Raw genomic sequence first — 20,652 nt, 5'->3', positions numbered from 1 at the left:
ATCTGTCCTGGGATCCTGGTCTTCCCCAGACACATTTTCTCCAGTGTCTGCCCTCCCATAAGCTTGGAAGTCCTTGTGGACTTTGGGTTGGGCCCAGGAAAAAGAACCCAAAAGGAAGGGTTAGGAAAAAGGGCATGCTCACCTGTTCAAATGCCCCCTTACTTCCTCTTCTGAAGGGAAAAGAGTAAGAAGTAAGAGGCAGGAACACAGCAGGGCTGGGGAAGACATGAGACACGTAACGGGCTATTCAGCCAGACTTTAAGTCTAGGTCTTGTGCTGAGGGGAAAAAGGGCCCCCAGAGCTCAGTTCCCCGTTTCTCAGAGTTGGGTCCATTTCTTTATGCAGAATGGAAGTCGTATTGCTGTTATGCCGCACTGAGCCAGTCCTGCCCATGTCCGATGCCTTCACTCCTCTTGTACCCTCCTTACTGCTCTTGCTACACTTGAGCCCATGTCGCAGCCGTTTTGCCTGAGAAGGTATCAAAAGGTCTTTATTGACCATCTTAAATTTTTTTTAGAAGTAAAGGACATTGTTAAATATCCTTGAAATATTTGGTGCAAAGGACTCAAAGGAGCTTTAAAAATAAAGACCCCCTTCAGAGGGATTAGTATCAGAGTGTACATTGTGAGAATCCGGTGTTGCAGAAGGAAATTGATGGCAGTGGAAGCCCAAGATTCATTTGTGGAACTAGACAGGCAGTAGGTCTCTGGAGCACTCCCCCTATCTAAAATTGAGGGATGGGGCGAAAGTGGTCACTAGACAGAGTGGCTGGGAGAGAGGAGAAAAGAAGGTCAAAGGCATAAATCTGACCTGAACAGATAAAACTGTGTCGGTAGATGCCCTCTGTGATGCAGTCTGGACCTGAGCAGGTTTCCAAAGTTTTCTGAATTTTCGGTTTGTGTTTTCTTTGGTTTTTGTCTGTTCATATTAGGGTGAATCTCAGAGGTGTTATGTCACCGGAGGTCACTCTCTTGAAGTTGTGTTATATGTTTTTCCATTTTTCTGTATCTGAAAGTCATGATTAAAAAAATTATTTTATTGGGTGCTCTTACACTTCTTATAACATTCCATACATAAATTGTATCAAGCACATTTGTACATATGTTGCCACCATCATTTTCTAAACATTTACTTTCTATTTGAGCCCTTGGTATCAGCTCCTCTTTTCCCCCTCTCTCCCCATCCCACCCTCATGACTCCTTGATAAATGATAAATGATTATTAGTTTCATATCTTACACTGACTGCTGTCTCCCTTCACTCACATTTCTGTTGTTCGTCCCCTGCTGTTCATCACATCGACCATTGTGATCAGGGAAGTGTTCCCCTTCCTTCGCTCCTCCTTCCACCTTCCCCCTACCCTCCTAGTGTCGCTACTCCCATTTCTGTTCCTGAGGGGTTTATCTGACCTGGATTCTGTGTGTCCTGAGCTCTTATCTGTACCAGGGTACATGTTCTGGTCTAGCCAGAACTGAAATGCAGGACTGGGGTCCTGAGAGTGTGGGTTAAGGATGCCTCACAGGTAAGGTGACCAGACGTGCTACTTTTGGCGGGACAGTCCCGATGTTTAACAATTTGTCCAGCGTCGCGTGGCGTTTTAAAAAAGTACCGATTTCTGGAAAGAATGCATGACAAACTAGGGAATGGCGGGAAAACGGGAAGGGAATATACGGTTTTCGGCTGCCATGTGAGTTTCGCCAAGATATGAGTTTTATATTATTTTTGTTAATTTTATAATGTTAAACTTTAATAATACCAAATAATTGTTGAGAACTGATTATCAAGAACTGCTTATCAAAGTTCGCATTGTTCATCAGTTGTTAGAATTCGACCGCCATTGTTTGGACTTAATGAACAATGGCATTTTGGGGCATTGGCAGTGACGGAAACATTTCGTAACTGTCTCTCAGACGATATACATCATACTGTGTGCTAGTTAAACAAGTAATGTCAACAAATAAATCAGCTGTTCAGATAATTTAGGTAAGTCATTTATTTCATAAATACATAAATTTTCTTGAATTTAGCAGACAGTACTCGTATTATTTATATTTTATAGTGGCGGCAAAAAGTCTAGTGCCAGCCTTGCAAGTGACTCTTATGACTTACGCTACGGCAAATTCAGAGAAAAAATAATACAAGTTAGTATTGCTATTATTTAGAAAGAAATATAGGATTAAAATTAAAATAATTAAAAATATATAGTTACTTTATAACAATCAAATTAGTTTAATTTATGAACTAACAATAAAATATGTTCATGTAATTGTGTACCTACTTGCTGTGTTCTTAAGCAATATGTATATAATAATTTATAATATAATTTTAAATTATTTTTAAAAAGATTTTTAACATAATGAGTAAGAAAAGAGGATGCACATTCAATGATGATCTAAAAAGAGAATTTCCTTTTATTAAAAAAACAAAAGTGACTACATGGTAAAATGTGAGAAATGTAATGGTAAATTTTCAATTTCGCACAGTGGGAAGAATGATATTTCAAAGCACTTGGAGACACAGAAACATAAAAGATATTTAATTACTGTTGCATCTTCCTCCAAAATACAGGAATTTTTTGGGAAAACAACTTATGGAGATGAAAAAAAGAAATTAGCATTAGCAGAAGGACTTATGTCTTTTTACGCTATTAATCACAATCATTCCTTCAGATCTACATCACAAGTTGTCAAAAAGTTAATCAACCAAAAATCTGCCTGTGCTAGAAAAAAATCCGAGGCAATTGTGTGTAATGTGCTTTCCCCATATGCATTCTCAGAATTAAACAAAAATCTTGAAAAAAATTAATTTTATATCCATATATTCTGATCCATCTAATCATAAGGATATAGAGTTACTTCCAACCATTATTATATTTTTTATTCAGAAACTGGAATAAAAATTAGAATTTTAGATTTAATTTCTGTGCCCAGTAAAACTTCTGAAATCATTTTCAGTTCCATTATTAATATTTTGGAAAAAAAATTTAAAACATAAAATGACTGCATATTGTGCAGACAACACGAATGCAAATTTTGGAGGAAAAGTGAGAAGAGGTACAAATATTTTTTATAAATAAAACAAAAACCTTAATCAAAACATTATTGGTGTTGGTTGTGCAGCACACATAATACGTAACACCATTCAAACAGCTGCTGATTTGTTGACCGTACATGTGGAAAATATTGTTATTAAAATATATTCTTATTTCTATATATACACTGTGAGCATTGAAATGCTTAAAGAATTTTGTGAAACTGAGGAAGTTGAATATCAGAAAATACTTGGATACTGTAAACGTGCTGCTTAGCTCTTTTGTCAGCTGTCGAAAAAAATTTGAAAAGATAAAATCCTTTGAAATCCTACTTTCTATCACAGGATAAATGTCCTAGAATTTTAGAAGAGTTTTTTGAAAAAGAGTCTTAAAAAATTTGGCTAGAGTTTGTACACAATCAAGCAGCTCTTTTTCAAATTCTATAAAACTATTGAAGGTGACTAAATTTCGGTAATCAAAGTAGCAAATGAAGTAAATAATTTAAAATTTCAGTGTCAAGAGCGGTTAAAAAATAATTTTGTTCCATTAACTATCCATAATAGTATAAGCCAGCTAGAAGAACAAGGTGCACTAAATTGTACAGATATCATGAATCACGTTAGAAAGTTCTATAGTAACTGCATAGATTATTTAGAAGAGTGGACGGTACATTACAATGATATTAAACATTTTCACTGGGTTGTATTAAAACAAGAACTTAATTGGAATGATGTGCAAAAATCATTCTATCGTATTACTCAAAATTTCCCATCTAGTAATATTCCCCCAAATGATCTTTTTAATGAAGTATCATTATTAAAATCATATTGATAAGGAAAAGGTTAAATCTTGGGCAGCAGTAAAAATCACAACAGAGAACAAGTGGTTAGAAATATTTCATCATTTTGAAACAAACCATGTTCCATACAATAATGCACTAAAAATTGTGGAATATGCACTGTCCTCACCAGGAACTAATGCTGCGACTGAACGCGTTTTTCCTACGGTCAATAAAGTGTGGCCATCAGAAAAATCACAATTAAGTGTTGATACTTTGAAAGCCATTTTATGTGTGAAATAAAATTTAACAAATTCTTGTGAAAAATTTCATGAACTTTTAAACAATGACAGCAAACTTCTAAAAAAATTCACTCAAATGAGAAATATGCCAAAGAATAAAATAATACTATATATAATTTTTAAAGTATTATATTTGTAAATTGTACTTATGTTGAAATTAAAAAATTATAATACTATTTTTGCATTCTATGAAAATTTTTGTTGCTCCATATAGACCAAATTTTTAATCAAGAACTACCCCCTGCCCCGCCCTGCCACCCCCAGTCAATGGTGTCCTGTTTTACCAATGTTAAAATCTGGTCACCTTACTCAAATACCCAGAGGAATATTTTGTGTTTCATCAGGTGCTATGCTGTCACCTGGTTGACTCATCCCTTCCTTGTGAGGGGATGTCCTATTGCCTATTGTCTACAGATGGGTTTGGGGTCTCTGCTTCAACCACCCTCATTCTCAGCAATATGTTTTTTTTTTTCCTATGCTTTGTTTTTTTTCTTTTTTTTTTTTTTTACATTTTATAAGGGGCTCATACAACTCTTATCACAATCCATACATATACATACATCAATTGTATAAAGCACATCCGTACATTCTTTTCCCTAATCATTTTCAAAGTATTTGCTCTCCACTTAAGCCCTTTGCATCAGATCCTCTTTTTCCCCCTCCCTCCCTGCTCCCCCCTCCCTCATGATCCCTTGATAATTTATAGATTATTATTTTGTCATATCTTGCCCTATCCGGCGTCTCCCTTCCCCCCCTTCTCTGCCGTCTGTCTCCCAGGGAGGAGGTCACATGTGGATCCTTGTAATCAGTTTCCCCTTTCCAACCCACTCACCCTCTACTCTTCCAGTATCGCCCCTCACACCCCTGGTCCTGAAGGTATCATCCACCCTGGATTCCCTGTGCCTCCAGCTCCCATATGCACCAGTGTACAACCTCTGCCCTATCCAGTCCTGCAAGGTAGAATTCAGATCATGGTAGTTGGGGGGAGGAAGCATCCAGGATCTGGGGGAAAGCTGTGTTCTTCATCGGTACTATATCGCACCCTGACTGACCCATCTCCTCTCCTAAACCCCTCTGTGGGGGGATCTCCAGTGGCCGACAAATGAGCTTTCGGTCTCCACTCTGCACTTTCCCCTTCATTCACTATGGTATATATATATATATATATATATATATATATATATATATATATATATATATATATATATATATATATATATATATTTGCATGATGCCTTATACCTGGTCCCTTTGGCACCTCGTGATCACACAGGCTGGTGTGCTTCTTCCATGTGGGCTTTTATTGCTTCTGAGCTAGATGGCCACTTGTTCACCTTCAAGCCTTTAAGACCCCAGGCACTATCTCTTTTGATAGCCGGGCACCATCAGCTTTCTTCGCCACATTTACCTGTGCATCCAATTGTTATCAGGCATCAAAGAACAAAACAATATGTTTTTTAAAAATTATTTTTTGGGTCTTCTGGTACCTGTTACCTGATTCCGTCAATACCTCATGATCGCACAGGCTGGTGTGCTTCTTCCATGTGGTTTTGTGACTTCTCAGGTAGATGGCCACTTGTTTAACTCTAAGCCCCTAAGACCCCAGACACTATATCTTTTGATAGCTAGGCACCATCAACTTTCTTCACCACATTTACCTGTGCATCCAATTGTTTTCATGTTGGGAGGGGGAGCGTCACAGAATTTCAGGTTGTTAGAACAAAGTGTTCTTGCAATAAGGGAGGGCTTGAGCAGATGTCCAAAGTCCATCCACTTCCTCAATGTATTTCTATATGAATATATGTACATAGGCCAACACCTCTACTTTTACAAATGAGTATATTTACCTAAGTGCACACCTCTGTTAATACCTCCATCCATAACTTTGCTTCCTAGATCTTTCCTCTGTTTCCTTTTACCTTCCTCCTGCCCCACCATCACATTGCCCTTCTGCCTCTTAGTAAATCTTCTCAGCTCAATTGCTGTCACTCCAACACCACCGGAATCTCTACATCCTTCTCCTCGTTGCTTTTAATTCACTAGTTGTTCCCCTGTCTATGGCGCTGTTGGCTCACTGCCTCTTTCCCCCATCACCTCCTCTCCCCAGGTCCCTCCAGAACCATACATGCTGATACTTTCTCCTCCAGCTTGCTTCCCATGCCTATCTTATATTGGTAGTCAAACCAACAATAACAGAGGCAAAACAAAACAAAAGATTGAATAAAAAGAAGAAAGAGAGAAAAAAGCTAGACCCCCAACTAACCAACCCCCCCCCCAACAAAACCCCAACAAATGAAAAAGTATATATAATTCCAGGTCTATCCATTGACCTTTATGACTATCTCCCCACCAGTCCTGGGGTGGGGGGTTCCAGGAACTGCCCCTCCTTGCCTGAAGTATATTTTCAGGGGTCTTCAGGGGTTTTGTGGCTTTACTTTGCTCCTGTTGCTGATCTTTTATGTTCCCTTCTTGGTTCGCCCCACTGTAGGGGTGGTCAGACTGACTCACTTACCGCTGCGTGCTCCCAGTATTGTCCTCTGTCGTAGTATGCTCCAGTGAGGGGACATCATGTCTTGAGCTGTTGTTGGCTCTATACTCCTCTTTGTGCCTTAACAGCTCCATGCAGGGCTGTCATCCTCAAGGCTTGTGGGCAGTATGGGGTCTAGTCCCTCACTCTCTCTTTTTCCTTCTTGGTTTGCTTCTGTACGGGTGTGGCAGGCTGGCCCCACTCCCAACCTGTAGGTTCAGTGTTGTCTTCTGTAGCACATACTTCTGGTGTGTGTGTGTGTGTGTGTGTGTGTGTGAATTTGGCTCAGATTGGGGCCAGCCCTGTAGACCTCACTGTTCATGGGTTGCTCCATGTGGTTACATTGCCCTCAAGGTTTGGTGTTCCTTGTGGGGTCTGCACTCACACTCCATTTCTGTGGAGACATAAATAATACTCTCTCCCTGGGGGGATGGATTAGTCCTGCTCCCCCAGTGCCATTGTATCCTTCTCCCCACCCTTTTCTGCACCCCCTCTTTCCCCTTCTTGTGTGGGAATAACATGTACATTCTTGAAAACCCAGGATCTATGAACCTATAGGGACAGCAAGTAGAATAAGAGGTTCAGGGGAAAGGGGTACAGGAGTGGCGGTGAGGTAAAAGGGAGATGACATCAAGGGATCCATGTAGAAAAAGATTGTCTCGAAACTGAATGTGGTAGCAATTGTACATTCTACTTGACGTGATTAAACTATGGAATGATATGCTATATGGATTAATCCCAATTAATAATAATTTTTTTAAAAAAGATCCCCCTTCAGGCCTCCACTCAAGTACTCCCTCAATGCAAGAACGCTTTGTTCTATTAAACTGACATTCCAGGATGCTCACCTTCCTGACACGATCACTGAAGACAAATGGGTGCATAAGCAAATATGGTGAAGAAAGCTGACGATGCCTGGCTATCAAAAGATATAACATCTGAGGTTCTTAAAGGCTTGAGGTAAACAAGTGACCATCTAGCTCAGAAGCAACAAAGCCCACATGGAAGACGCACACCAACCTGTGTGATCATAAGGTGTTGAAGGGATCAGGTAGCAAGCATCAAAAAAAAATCATATCTATGTGAATGAGGGGGAGTGTGGAGTGGGGACCCAAAGCCCATCTGTAGGCAACTGGACATCCCCTTACAGAAGGGTCATGGGGAGGAGATGAGCCAGTCAGGGTGCAATATAGCACCAATGAAACATACAACTTTCCTCTAGTTCTTTAATGTTCCCCCCTACAGACACCCACTAGCATGAACCCAATTCTACCTTGAAAATCTGGCTATACCAGAGGATGTACACTGGTACAGATAGGAACTGGAGACACAGGGAACCCAGGACAGATGAACCCTTCAGGACCAGTGGTGAGAGTGATGATACCGGGAGGGTGGAGGGAAAGTGGGGTAGAAATGGGGGACTGATCACAAGGATCTACATATAAACTCCTCCTTGGGGGACAGACAACAGAAAAGTAGGTGAAAGGAGACGTCGGACAGTGTAAGACATGGCAAAATAATAATTTATAAATTATCAAAGGTTCATGAGGGGGGAGGTGGGGAGGGAGGGGAAAATGAGGAGCTGATACCAAGGGCTCAAGTAGAAAGCAAATATTTTGAGAATGATGATGGCAACAAATTCATAAATGTGCTTGACACAATGGGTGTATGTATGGATTGTGATGAGTTGTACGAGCCCCCAATAAAATGATTTAAAAAAATAGGCCTCTTCAGTATTTTGGTGGCTTAAAACTTCAGCTCTGCTAGAAAAGCTCCCTTGTCAATAAGCAGATTAAAAACTAGGGCCTAAATGATATTAATAATTTGAAGCCATCAGTGGAAGCAGCTCTATTGTTGAAGAGCAAAATGCTCACATTCTCCCCGGTTCCTGAACCAAGTCCCTTTGCTTCTCCTTTCAGTGGTGCATCCCACAGTAAGAGAATGAGCCCCGGATGCACGTGAGCAGGACTTTTCATTTCATCACTCAATCCAAGCAGCAGTGTTCTGGTGTGAAACCAGACGGCTGCGAGTTCCTTTGTGGCTGGAGGCATTCTGTCTGCAAGTGAACTCCCTTTGACAGAAATTTGAATCCAATCAGGAAGTGGTTTATGACATGGCAGATTTTCTAGAACCTGATCGGTGGCAGGCACTTTTATTAACAAAATGTATACACTCGACCCCAGGGAGTCAGAGGAGCTGATTTTCATTCTGACAAATTGTGGCAAGGGTTGCCGTGGACGGCGAGCCGGGATCTTGGGACTGTCTTGCAAGGTTCAGCCCATGAGCAGGAGTTCACATGTTTCTCAGAGCCCAACTGAGCACTGACTTTGGAGCTGGTTTCCAGACTGCAGGCTGCTGGAAAGAAGGCATATCCAGGAGATCACCGAATTTTGGCCTTTTAGTCTATAACTTACAAGTTTGGTATCTCCATCAGCACAATGCTTAAAAGAGAGATTGGCCTTAAAGGATCCTAAACACATAAATTACGTTGGTGTTATGATTATTACACACAGCTCTGATGGGAGGCCAAATTTCTCGTTAAGTCCCAGTGGAAATTAAAAAAAAAAGTTAGGCTCACTCTTTCTACCTTCAATATATAAACTGAATTGAAGCCGAGATGCAGGACCTGCCGGGCAGTTGCTGAGGCCAGATGCCGATGTGGCCAGTGGGTGACAGGCACAACGTGTTTGCAGTGACTTCTGCTCAGTCTTCTCTTTGGCCACTTTCCTTGCTCACAGGTCATGAGTGAGCTCTTTGGATTGTAATTCTCACGATGCTTTCTTCTCGTCCCCATTTCTTTACACTCCGTACCTACACATTCATTCAAAGCCACATGCAGAGAAAATTAACAGGATCACATGACACAGTGCCAGAACTGGGCTGCAGGTTCTAAACTGAACGAGGCAGTGGCCTGTCGTCTCATGGAAGACTCTGCCTGGCCATGTAGCAACTATGACCTAGGAAGCCAAACTTTATCATGAGACTCTCCTGGTCAAAAAGAACTCTGTTTACACAGACAAACAAACAAACCCCACATGGGTAAGTTTGAGATGAAGCCCCGGGATTTATATTCTTAGCAAGAATCCCAGGAAATTCTGAGATACCACATAGATTTAATTAATATCAACCCCACCCTTCCCAAAACAAAAACAAAAACCAGTCAAACCAAACCAGTTGCCATCCAGGAGATTCCGCGTCGGGCACCCATCCCATGTGGTGCAGAGTAGAGCTGTGCCTCGTTGGGTTTTCAAGGCTGTGACTGTTCAGAAAGTAATCGCCAGGCATTTCTTCTGAGGTGCCTTTAAGCGAGTTCAAACCATCAACCTTTTGGGTAGTAGTCAAGAACATAATTATTTGTGTCACCCAGAGACTCCTGGTACCCAAGAAAGGTGGTTACACTTATTAAAGACCCTACTTTTCTTTGTGCTGGAGTCCTTGGGTGCTGCAAACATGTTTGGCTGCCAACAGAGGGGTTGGAAGTTCAGCTGTACTCGGGTGCCTCGGAAGAAAGGTCTGGTGACCAACTCCTGAACAACCAGCCACTGAAAACCCTTGGAGCGCAGTGCTGTTCTGACACACACAGGGTCATCATGGCTTGCTGTAATATAATACAATGAATCGGACCGATTGATGAGGGAAAGAGCCACTTGGGGTGGGGTGGGGGAGTTGAGCAGTAGTTTAAATTTTTTGAATATAAAATTGAAGATCTGAAACATAAAACTCCCACCGAATTCATAATTTTAAAAAACTGTTAAAAAAGGTATTTGATCTCCAAAGTCATGTACCAACTAGCCTCTCAGCTAATGGCTCCCCCCTGAAGAATCTACAGTATGCTGATTCTAGTGAATAGATTCTTACGGACACTTTAAATTCTTCTAATGTTTTCCTTTATACTAAGTGTATATACAGTTGGAAAAATGTTTTTTTTTAAAGGAATTAAGATGTGTGCAATGTTTGTTCCCATGACACAGAGGCCTCTGTTCTTCATTTTCATCATCATTTCGGATGCCATCCACTTCCCAGCCCCCGCCCCCAACCCTCTTCCCCAGCCCCCCAACTCCCAACCCCCCACAATCCACTTGGAAGTGAAAGGACCAAGTCAGGATCAGGAAGCACATAGACAGGGCTGGACGGTCCCCTGGAAGTGGAGAGCAGGTCCTTCTTTTCCTACAACCAGGACAGCTCCCCCAGGCGCTCCCCATCATCAGGCTTCTCTGCTGTAACCTCCCCACTCGCAAGCCTCTCCTGGGCTCACTGGGCCAACTCTCTGCCAGTGTAGCAGTCTGCTCAGTCCTGCCAGCTACTCTCTGCCACCAGGCCTCTCTGCCATTGGCCTCTTTGCTATTAGCCTTTCAGCTCTGACTTGGGACCTTTGGACTTCTTCAGTATTAAAGCTCTCAGTCCCTATTACAGCTTTTTTTTTGGGGGGGGGATTGTCTTAGTTTATAATTTAATGCGCCTGAGAATTTTTGTGCAAACACATGTCATCATTCATTAAAAATATGCATGGCATACTTTGGAAAATATTTAATTGCAATCAACATTCCATATAAAAGTTTTATGTAGATAAATAGACAACATCCCCTAATTCCTATTAATTTCACTTCTGTTTTAATTCCTGGCAGCCTCCAAGGATATTTGAATGCCCTTTAATTAGGTTCATACTTCTTGGTCACTGTGCTTACCAAAGGAAGCACTCTGGAAATGCGTTTCCTTGCTTCTCCCATAACCCCTGTTTCTTTCTTCAAGTAAGCCTCTTTCAGGCCCACTGCCCACCCATGTTGTGTTTGTGTGTGCGCGCAGGCTGCATAAAAATACAAATTAAAAAAACAGCCAGATGTTTTCATTCTTTGCAAATACAAAATGAATTTGGGTGGTGTTTTGTACTGCGGGTGGCTCAAAGGCCCGAAAACCTAAGAAAAGGGGAGTTTCCACTTCTGATCTTGTGCAAAAAGGTAAGAGTCCTTGCTTTGCTAGTGCTGTAACATACCTGTAGAGCGATGGGACACCCACAGGGGAAACCATCACCTTCTGACCATGTGTCTCAGTAACACATGGAGTTTACCCCTTGGCTTTAAGCAACAAACTCTTCTCTCTCTCACCCACGGTCTCCCTGCTTGAGCTTGCTGACCTGAAATAAAGTGGGTTAGCAAGTTCAGGATTTCTGGTATGTTGCACTATTACAGAACCTTGCTATTCACCATCTATTTTCATGACAAGAAAATCTACCTGAAGGAATGTATTAAACTTTTCTTTGCCCCCCCCCCTCTCCAAACACTCAAGGCCCCTTCATTGATCAATTTCCCTTACCACACCTGGTCCGTTAGGGACTCATTCCAACTCTGTTTCCCTCCCACCACTTGCCCCTTTGCACGTTCCCAACCTTCCTGTGACATACTTTCCCCTCACCTGTCTGTGCATGTCTACTGTACACGAAGTCAGGTCACTGCTGAGCCTCAGTCCTCCTTCACGACACCCATTTTGGGTGAGGATGTGCAATCTGGGGTTCCAAACCTACCCATCATGACTGGAAGACTCTGGTTCCTCCTCAGTCCTCCTAATAAATTGCTACCTGAATTAAAATAAAGAGCAGAGTCTGGTTTTTGAAGACCAATTTCTGACTCTTGGCTTCTTCCTTTCTCCTGGGCATTGGGGGTCTTGACCACTCTGGCTACCCCCAGCCTCTTGAGCCTGTCCACCAAGTTCATCTTCAGCTGGCCAACGTCAGGAGGATTCTGGGAAGGTCTCAGGCCATACATCTCCTGGAGGAACGTTTCAGCTGGTCGGGAGGCCAAGAAATTTTCAGAGGCATGTGCTCAAGATTCAAAGGGCAGAGTGGAGGGCAGGAGGAGTACGAAGGTGAATTTTGTGGAGTGGAGGGATAGTCAGGGTTTTGGGGGGAGAATGGAGGAAGGGCCTCTCTGAGACTGGGCTATGGTACACTGTAGCCCAGATGCCCTGCTCTTGGAGAAGTTTGGCCAGACTCCTGGTGCTGCTGAGGGTTACAGTAGCATCCCGTTGCTTTGTGATGGACTACCCAGTACTGAGTCTGGAGGAGGACAGGGCAGGAGAAGTGACTGCTGTGCCCGATGAACTGCTCCCACGACTTCCGCAGGAGAGTGAAGGGGACCCAGAACTGGGGGGTGACCCGAGGGATGTCAGGATGCAGTATCCTACAGGTGGCACAGGTGAATGTCCAGTTTGTGAATGACAGACACTTTCCTGGGCTTGGGGCTGCAACTGCTGAAGTCATAGGTGGGAGGAAGATCCCTGTCATTGGCTAGGACATTGAAGCTTTCTGCTCCACATGAAGAGGGAGCTGAACTTGGAAAGGGATTCCCTCTTCTTCATCCTCTTCCAAATCTGAGAGGTGGTAGATGGCACTGTCCTTGGGCCACTGGGTAAAGCCTTTAGTGATGACACCTGGTCGTGGGTCAAGAATGGTTCCCCAGTTTGGTTGAGCAAGCTGCTGCCAGCGGTGCAAAGTTTGTGACCCTTCCAGGGGCTTGGCGATTTGCAGTTTTTTTGGGCATAACCCCCGAAGGCAACTGGCACTGCGGAGGTCCGTTATCTCCGGGTGGTCGGCGCAGAGAGCAGTTGTGCTCTCGGTGGGGGTGGCGCAGCCGCTACCAACTCCTTTTTGGTCAGCTAGAACCTGGATCTTCCACTCCCATTCTTGAGCAAAGAACTGCTTCTCCCTTAAGCAGCTCTGTTGACGCAGACTAAGGCAGTGCAGTGCTGTAGCCAGATGGCCACCTCCGGAGGGTCCTGGCCGACCCATCTCCCCAGCATTCCCAGCAACTTGCTCTGAGATGTTGCCCTGCTTCCAAAGTGCTTTGTCCTCTGATTGCTGGAAACCTGACTCAAAAGGCTTTACTGTCATGATGACGCTGGAACAGCTGGAACGGTTGGAGCCCGGGATGGGGAGCAGTGCTGGGCAGGGGGAGGAATGCCCCCGAGAGTCATTGGCAACCTTGATGGTATCAAATACCCGTTTTTGTTGGGCCTTTTGTTGAAAGAGACAAGAGTTCTCATCCAATGTGAACTTTTTACCATGGTCCCCTCAATCTCAGCTGCCAGAGATTCCCCAGAAAAATCTCCATAGGACTGGGAGAAATAGAGAGGGGCAGCAGTCCCATGTCTGCTCCGGAGTTCCTTTATTTCTTCTTGGGATTCATGGAGCATTCTGAGACATTCCATATTCCTGTCTTGCAACGTATGCAGTTCCATCGTGAGTTGTCTTTGAGCCTCCTTGGAAGCTTGTAGGTGAAGTCTCAGTTCTTCCTTCTCAATCGTGTGCTCTTTAAGTTTGTGCCGCAGGTCTACAATCTGAGACAGGAGGGTGGAGATCTCCTCTTGGTACCGAATCAGCTCATTACTCTTCCCTGACAATTCCTCTGTCATTCTGGACATCTGAGCATTGGTTTCACGAAGTTCTTTAACACAGTCATTGACAAGCTGATGTTCTTTTTCTTCATAGGTCACAGTTTCTGTCTTGATGTGACAAGCCTTAGATTGCAGAACCATAGTCTCTTCTTCCAGCTCCTTGAGTTTCTCATGCAGCATCTCCAGCCGCAGCAGGCCTTGAGATAAGCTGAAGGACTCACTGAACCCAAGAGGGTTGGAACAGCTGGAGCCCGTCTCACTCGCTTCACAAGCAATGGAGACAACTCGAAGTAACTCTTCCTTCTTGGACAGCTCAGGCTGTGGCTGATTAACTCGATCAACGGCTTGTCCCAATTGCTCTTCCAGGGCTTCATTCTGCTCAGATAAGACATGATTCCGCTTTAAGAGAGCTTGGCCAATGCAAGCTGCTACCTCCAAATCACGGTCCCTCTCAGCCAGGAGATGTGGAACCATGTCAATGTCATTGTAAGTTTGGGTCATTTGGTCTACCCTGTCAGTGCCCAGAATCATATAGTGGGAAGTCTCCTCAGCAAGGACTGGAGAGAGGTCATCAGCGGCGTGTTGGTGCTGGGCTTGGTTTCCATACAGAAGAGGGGGTCCACTCTCAGCTTATGCTGTGGCAGCTGTTCTTGTAGCAGGCTCACCAGCTCAACTTCAGGAAGGTCCTCACTGCAGCAGACAGTGATGCTCTCTGTTTCTCTGTGATTGATATTCATGAGGGTTTCTTCACCTATCATAGGTGACCATATTTTAACATTGGTAAAGCGGGACACTAGCGGGGACACCATTGATAGAACTCACATCCTGGAGAAATAGTCACATGGCAGCCGAAAACCGTATACTCTAGATTGTCGTGCATTCTTTATAACAATCAGGACTTTTAAAAAATGCCGCGGGACGTGGGAAAAACTGTTAAAAATCAGGACTGTCCCACCAAAAGCGGACGTCTGGTTGCCTTACCAGGCTATTGGTGATGTAGAAATGGCATTCTGAGACTGATTCATGCAGGTTTCTTTCTTGCTTTGGTCGAGAAGGGCAGCTTTGGCGTAGATCCATGTACAGGAAATCCATCAAGCCATCCAATAAAGAAATGCATCCGGTGATAGGTATTTTCGCTTTTAAACAACGTTTTCTGATGAGTCAAGTGACAGCTGCAGCCAGGAGCATCCTCAAGTGATATCATCCCCTGGGCAATCATGACCAGAATGAGCAGAGTCTTCCGAACTCTGCCTGCGGTCCCTCAACAAGTTTCTAAAGTGGCAGCAGCTTGAGGGCAGCAGCTGAAGCTGCTGAAGCTGCCGCTGCCCCCCTATTACAGCTTTTTTAGGAGGCTCACTGAACAGAAACCCTGGGTCCAAACCACTCTGCTCTGGGGTTTTCTTTGTTATGACGTGCTCTCCTTCCCGCTTCCACACTCTGTGCAACTGGACAGTTAATAAGCAAATTCCTTCCACATTTCCAAGGCGTGGCTCTCCCAACAGGACCAGAAACGGACTCCTCCTGCTGGTGGATCACAGGCCACTCAACCATATTCCGTGGTTTCACACACCACCCCTTTGACTCGTAAACCAACAGATCCTTGTTGTTGTCAGAAACCATTCAGTCTGTTTCAACTCAGAGAGATCCCACGTATAACAGAATGACACACTGCCCAGGCCGGAGCAGCCTCAGCAGCCTCACAATTGTTGCGATATTTGAGTCCACTGTTGCAGCCACATCGATCCACCTTTTTGACAGCCTTCCTCTTTTTCTCTGACCTTCTACTTCACCAAGCATGATGTCCTTCTGCAGGGACTGGTCTCTCCTGATAACATCCAAAGCACACGAGACAGAATCTTACCACCCTCACTTCTAAGGAACCGTATGGCTGTACTTCTTCCAAGACAGATTTGTTTATTCTTCTGGCAGATGCTTTCAATATTCTTGACCAACACCGTAATTCAAAGGCATCAATTATTCTCCAGTCTTTCTTGTTTGTTGTACAACTTTCAAATGTTTATTATGCGATTGAAAACACCATGGCTAGGGTCAGGTATATCTTAGCCTTTAAAGTGACACCTTTGTCCTTAACACTTTAAAAAAAAAGTCTTGTGCAGCAGATTTGTCCAATGCAGCCTGTTATTTGATTTGACTCATTCTTCCATGAGCATTGACTGTGGAACCAAGGAAAACTAAAATCTTTGACAACTTCATTCTTTCTTCTGCTCATTATGGGTTCCGTTGTGAGAATTTTGGTTTCTTTTCATTGAGTTATTAGCCATACTGAAGGCTACCGCCCTTGATCTTCATCAGTGAGTGTTTCCAGTCCTCCTCACTTTCAGTAAGCAAAGTTGTGTCACCTGCATATTGTAGGTTGTTCATAAGCCTCAATAAGCCAAAGGGAACAAGAGAATACCACATGTTTTAAAATCAGGAAAGGTATGTGGCTAAGTTGGAGCCTTTCACCGTACTTAATTCAATCTGCATGCCAAGTAAATAATCTGAAAAACTATATATCGAAGAGCGAGGCACCGAGGTTGGAGGGAGTTTTATTAACCACCAATTCCTGTAAGGTGAATATAATAGACCAAGTGTCCTAGGGCCAGAAAGGTCATATACAAAAGAAACACATTCTACTGGAGTTGGATTGATTTAGCAGCAACTGGCTTGGCTTTCCGTGTGTAGAAAAAATGTAGTTATGCCTCAGTAAACACAGGCGAGTGAGTGAATGGCTGTGGTGTTGCCTATTCGATGAGGCTTTGCATGCTCCTGAGTCCTTCTTCACGAGGTTGGGAGATGCAAGATGATAGTGGCCATTCTTTCCAGACCTGTGAAAGGTCTCAATGACCAAAGTAGTGCTGTGTGTACGCAGATCCCAGCTTTCCCCCCTGTTGGGTCAGGCACAGGCCGGGCCATCAAGAATAGCTTCACCTGCCCTTATAGGACCCAGACGGTTAGCTTCAAAGGGCTCCAGGTGGAGCAATCAAGCCACCACCCACCTTGGAATTTCACAGATGGAGATGGCTTAAGCCCCTGCAGCTGCAGTTCCTGCCCCCTCCCTTCTTGTTTAACCTCCTGACCAGCTTAAAAACTTGATCTTCACCACAGATAGGCAGGACTTCACTGGCCCCACTCTCGGGCCTGTGAATCTCACCTGGGAGCTCAGAATAAACTTCTCCTCCTTCTTCTCTCTGGCGTGGCCTCAGTTTATCTTTGTGGCAAGCCTAATATTTAGCCTAATACCTACCTCACACTTGTTGTTTTTAGCTGCCATCATAATGGGATTTAGGAGAAAACTCATACCCACTGCCATTGAGTGGTTTCCAACTGTTGGCAGACCTACGAGAGGTTCAGAGACCACAAATTGGTACAGGAGCAAGACAGTTTCATCCTTCTCCTATGGAGTTGCTGATGCGTTTGAACTACTTATCTTGTGATTAGCTGTCTAACCACAGCATCGTGGGGATACAATATGGTAGGGCTTAGAAATATAGGAAGCTTTGAGGTTGTACAATTCTTCTTTTAAAAATCCTATCAGCATCTCCCTGAACTCAGCAAGAACTTCTTGACTTAAGCTCACTTCCAAAATACCAAGTGCACTGCTGTTGAGTCAATTCCAACTTCTAGTGACCCTGTCAACCAGGGGAGAACTGCCGCAGTGACTTTCTGAGACTGTGACTCTTTACAGGAGAAAGCCTCAATTATCTTTCAGGGAGATGCAGAGTCTTCTTACTCCCTCGCTGTATGGAGACCCTCACCAGTGAACGGGGCTTGGAAAGCAGCATCTTTAACAAGAGATGGGGAGCACATTGCCAGTGCTTTGTACAGTTTTCAACAGCACTTAATTCTTCAGTCTTTGCATTTAGTGTCATTCCCATTGCAGTTTCATTCCAATTGCTTCACAGCCAGTTGCAATTGGCATAGTTGGCTATTGGCAGACCTTGGAGATACTGCACGGTAGGTTCCAGACCACCACAATAAAGTTAATGTCAAAATGAAGCCCGTCACACAAAGGAGCCTTGGTGGTGTAGTGGTTACAGCTTGGGCTGTGGTCCACATGGTCGGCAGGTCAAAATCACAACCAGTTCTGCAGGAGAAGGACTAGGCTTTCTAACTCCCTTAAATAGTTCTAGTCTCCAAAACCCACTGGGGGTCACTATGAGTCTACATTTGATTTCATGGCAGTACGTTTGGTTACAGTACAAATGAAAATTATTTTCACATGATATGTAGTTCGATTAAGTGAGCACTCTTGTTAGGTGCTTGTGTTAGTCTGGGTACATTAGAGAAACAAAGTCATGGAAAGTCATATGTAGAAGAGAGTTTTATATGAAGGGTAAGTGCACATCAAGAAAACATCCCAACCCAGTGCTGCCCAAGCCCACAAATCCACCATTAACCCATTAACTCATATGTTCGACACCAACCAACAAAGTCCTCCTCCATCTCACTAAACACACACAATGATGCCGACTGCAGGAGGAAAGCCGAGTCAGTGAGCGTATAATCATCTCAGCACTGGCAGGGGTCTCCATGCGGCTGCTCCAGCACCCAGGGCTGCATCAGGGTAGGTCCATGTAGCTTCTCCTTGAGGATGTCTCACAGGAAGTGAGCCTTGCAGCTGAAGCTGGGAACTGGCTGCACCCTGGTCCGACCATCAGAAAGCAAGAGACCCAAGAACTAGAAAGGAGAGGCTCACCAAGCCATTTATTTCTCCACCCTTCAATTAACCCCACATGTGTTTATTGGCTTGATTAGCAGTCTGACCTGGTGGAATGAACTCCAAATGCACTTTAATTCTTAACATATAGATATGAGTACATAGTTCTAGCCCCCTCTTTATATATATATATATATATATACATGTATATGCACATGCCTTTATTTATACCTCTATAAATGTCCTTCAAGCAAAACTACTTTTATGAAAAAATTCACTGTGACCAGAGAGAACCTTCCCACAGGATGACATTGGGTGCACTAACTCAGAGTGAGTTGCTAGATGCTAACCTAGTAGGAGAAATGTGTACAATGACAGCTCCTCCCAGTGGAGCCTTTTTCTGTTTAAAAAAATCATTTTATTGGGAGCTCTTATAGAAATTACAACAGTCCTTCATTCAATTAAGTCAAGAATAGTTGTAAAATGTGCTGCCACCATCAGTTTCAAAACATTTTGTTTCTTCTTGAACTCTTTGATATCAGCTCCTCTTTATCCCCTCCCTCCCTCACCCCACTCCCAAGAATCCTTATTATTATATTATATATTATTTTATATATGTCATATCTTACACCATCCAATGTATCTGTCACCGAAATTATGATATTTGTTGCCCTAGAGTGGGGTTATACAGTCATCATCTCTATCAGTTTCCCCTTCCCTCCCTTTCCCTGCCCCTCTCTTCTCGTACCCTCAGGGAATCGATACTCTCATTATTAGTTCTGAAGGGTTTAATCTATCTTGGATTTTATGCATTGGATAATCTTAATTATACAAATGAACATACACAGGTCTAATAAGATTAATGAGGTAAAACCAAGACCATAATAGTTAGGGGAGGAAATATTAAAGAACTAGAGGATCGTTATGTGTTTCCTCAGTGCTATACTGCACCTTGGATACAGCATCTCTTCCATGTGGCCCTCCTGTGAGGAACTGTCCAATTATCTTACAGGCAGGTTTTGGGTCTCCAATTTGCATATGCTCCTTGACTTCAATTTGAATGTTGATTTTGAATTTCTGATACCTATTCCCATCGATACCTTATAATTACGCAGGCTGGTGTGCTTCTTCCATGTGGGCTTTGTTGTTTCCCTGCTAGATGGCCGCTTGTTTAACCTCAAGCCTTTGAAAACCCAGACACTATATCTTTTAATAGCCAGGCGCCATCAGTTTTCTTCACCACATTTGCTTATGCCTCATTTTGTCTTCAGTGATTATGTCGGGAAGGTAAGTATCATACATTGCCACATTATTAGAATAAGCCATTCTTGTACTGAGCTAAGATTTAAGTAGAGGTCCAAAGACCATCTGTTTCCTTTTGTTTGTATATGTGTATATATATGTGTGTGTGTATATAAATTATATATATATATGATTTTTACTTTCTTGTTCTTTTCTCTTTTTCTTCCCTCTTGCCCCAGCAGAGATTTTTCTGGGTTTTTTTTGGGGGGTGTACCCCCTCGTGTGTTCATCTTGCACATCTTGTTCATCTTGCCTGTAAGGAGTCCTGGTGACATAGGTAGTTACAAGTTGGGCTGTTATCTGCAAAATTAGCAGTCTGAAACCATCAGATGCTCCCCAGGAGAAAGATGAGGCTTTCTGCTCCCATAAAGATTTACATTTTTTGAAAATTAAAGGGGGAGTTATAATCTACGCTGTAGATTGCTGAGTCAGAATTGGTTAGATGGCAGTGAGTGAGCTCAGTTTTGCATGGACAATCATGTTTGATTCCATGATCAACTGCTGTATTTTAATGAAGAAAAAACTACCTATGACTATTTTTCTTCAGTAGGTACTGTGGGCATGGTCAACACCAAATGCTTCATGGTTTGTCGGGCCTGGAAGGGAATAAATTATGCAGTCTGCCTCCAGATGCTATCTCCTGTGATGATAAGAGATGCTATGTATC

At 43.3% G+C, this 20,652-nt stretch overlaps 1 pseudogene; it reads right to left on the bottom strand.

Moving 5' to 3' along the window:
- Positions 1–12,093: 12,093 nt before the first annotated feature.
- On the bottom strand, positions 12,094–15,048 carry LOC142440749 (trafficking kinesin-binding protein 2-like; annotated as a pseudogene).
- Between the last annotated feature and the right edge of the window lie 5,604 nt (positions 15,049–20,652).

This window comes from Tenrec ecaudatus, chromosome 2 (assembly GCF_050624435.1).
Source record: "Tenrec ecaudatus isolate mTenEca1 chromosome 2, mTenEca1.hap1, whole genome shotgun sequence".
In the NCBI taxonomy this organism is placed as follows: Eukaryota; Metazoa; Chordata; class Mammalia; order Afrosoricida; family Tenrecidae; genus Tenrec; species Tenrec ecaudatus.
This window is presented reverse-complemented; position numbering and strand designations above follow the sequence as displayed.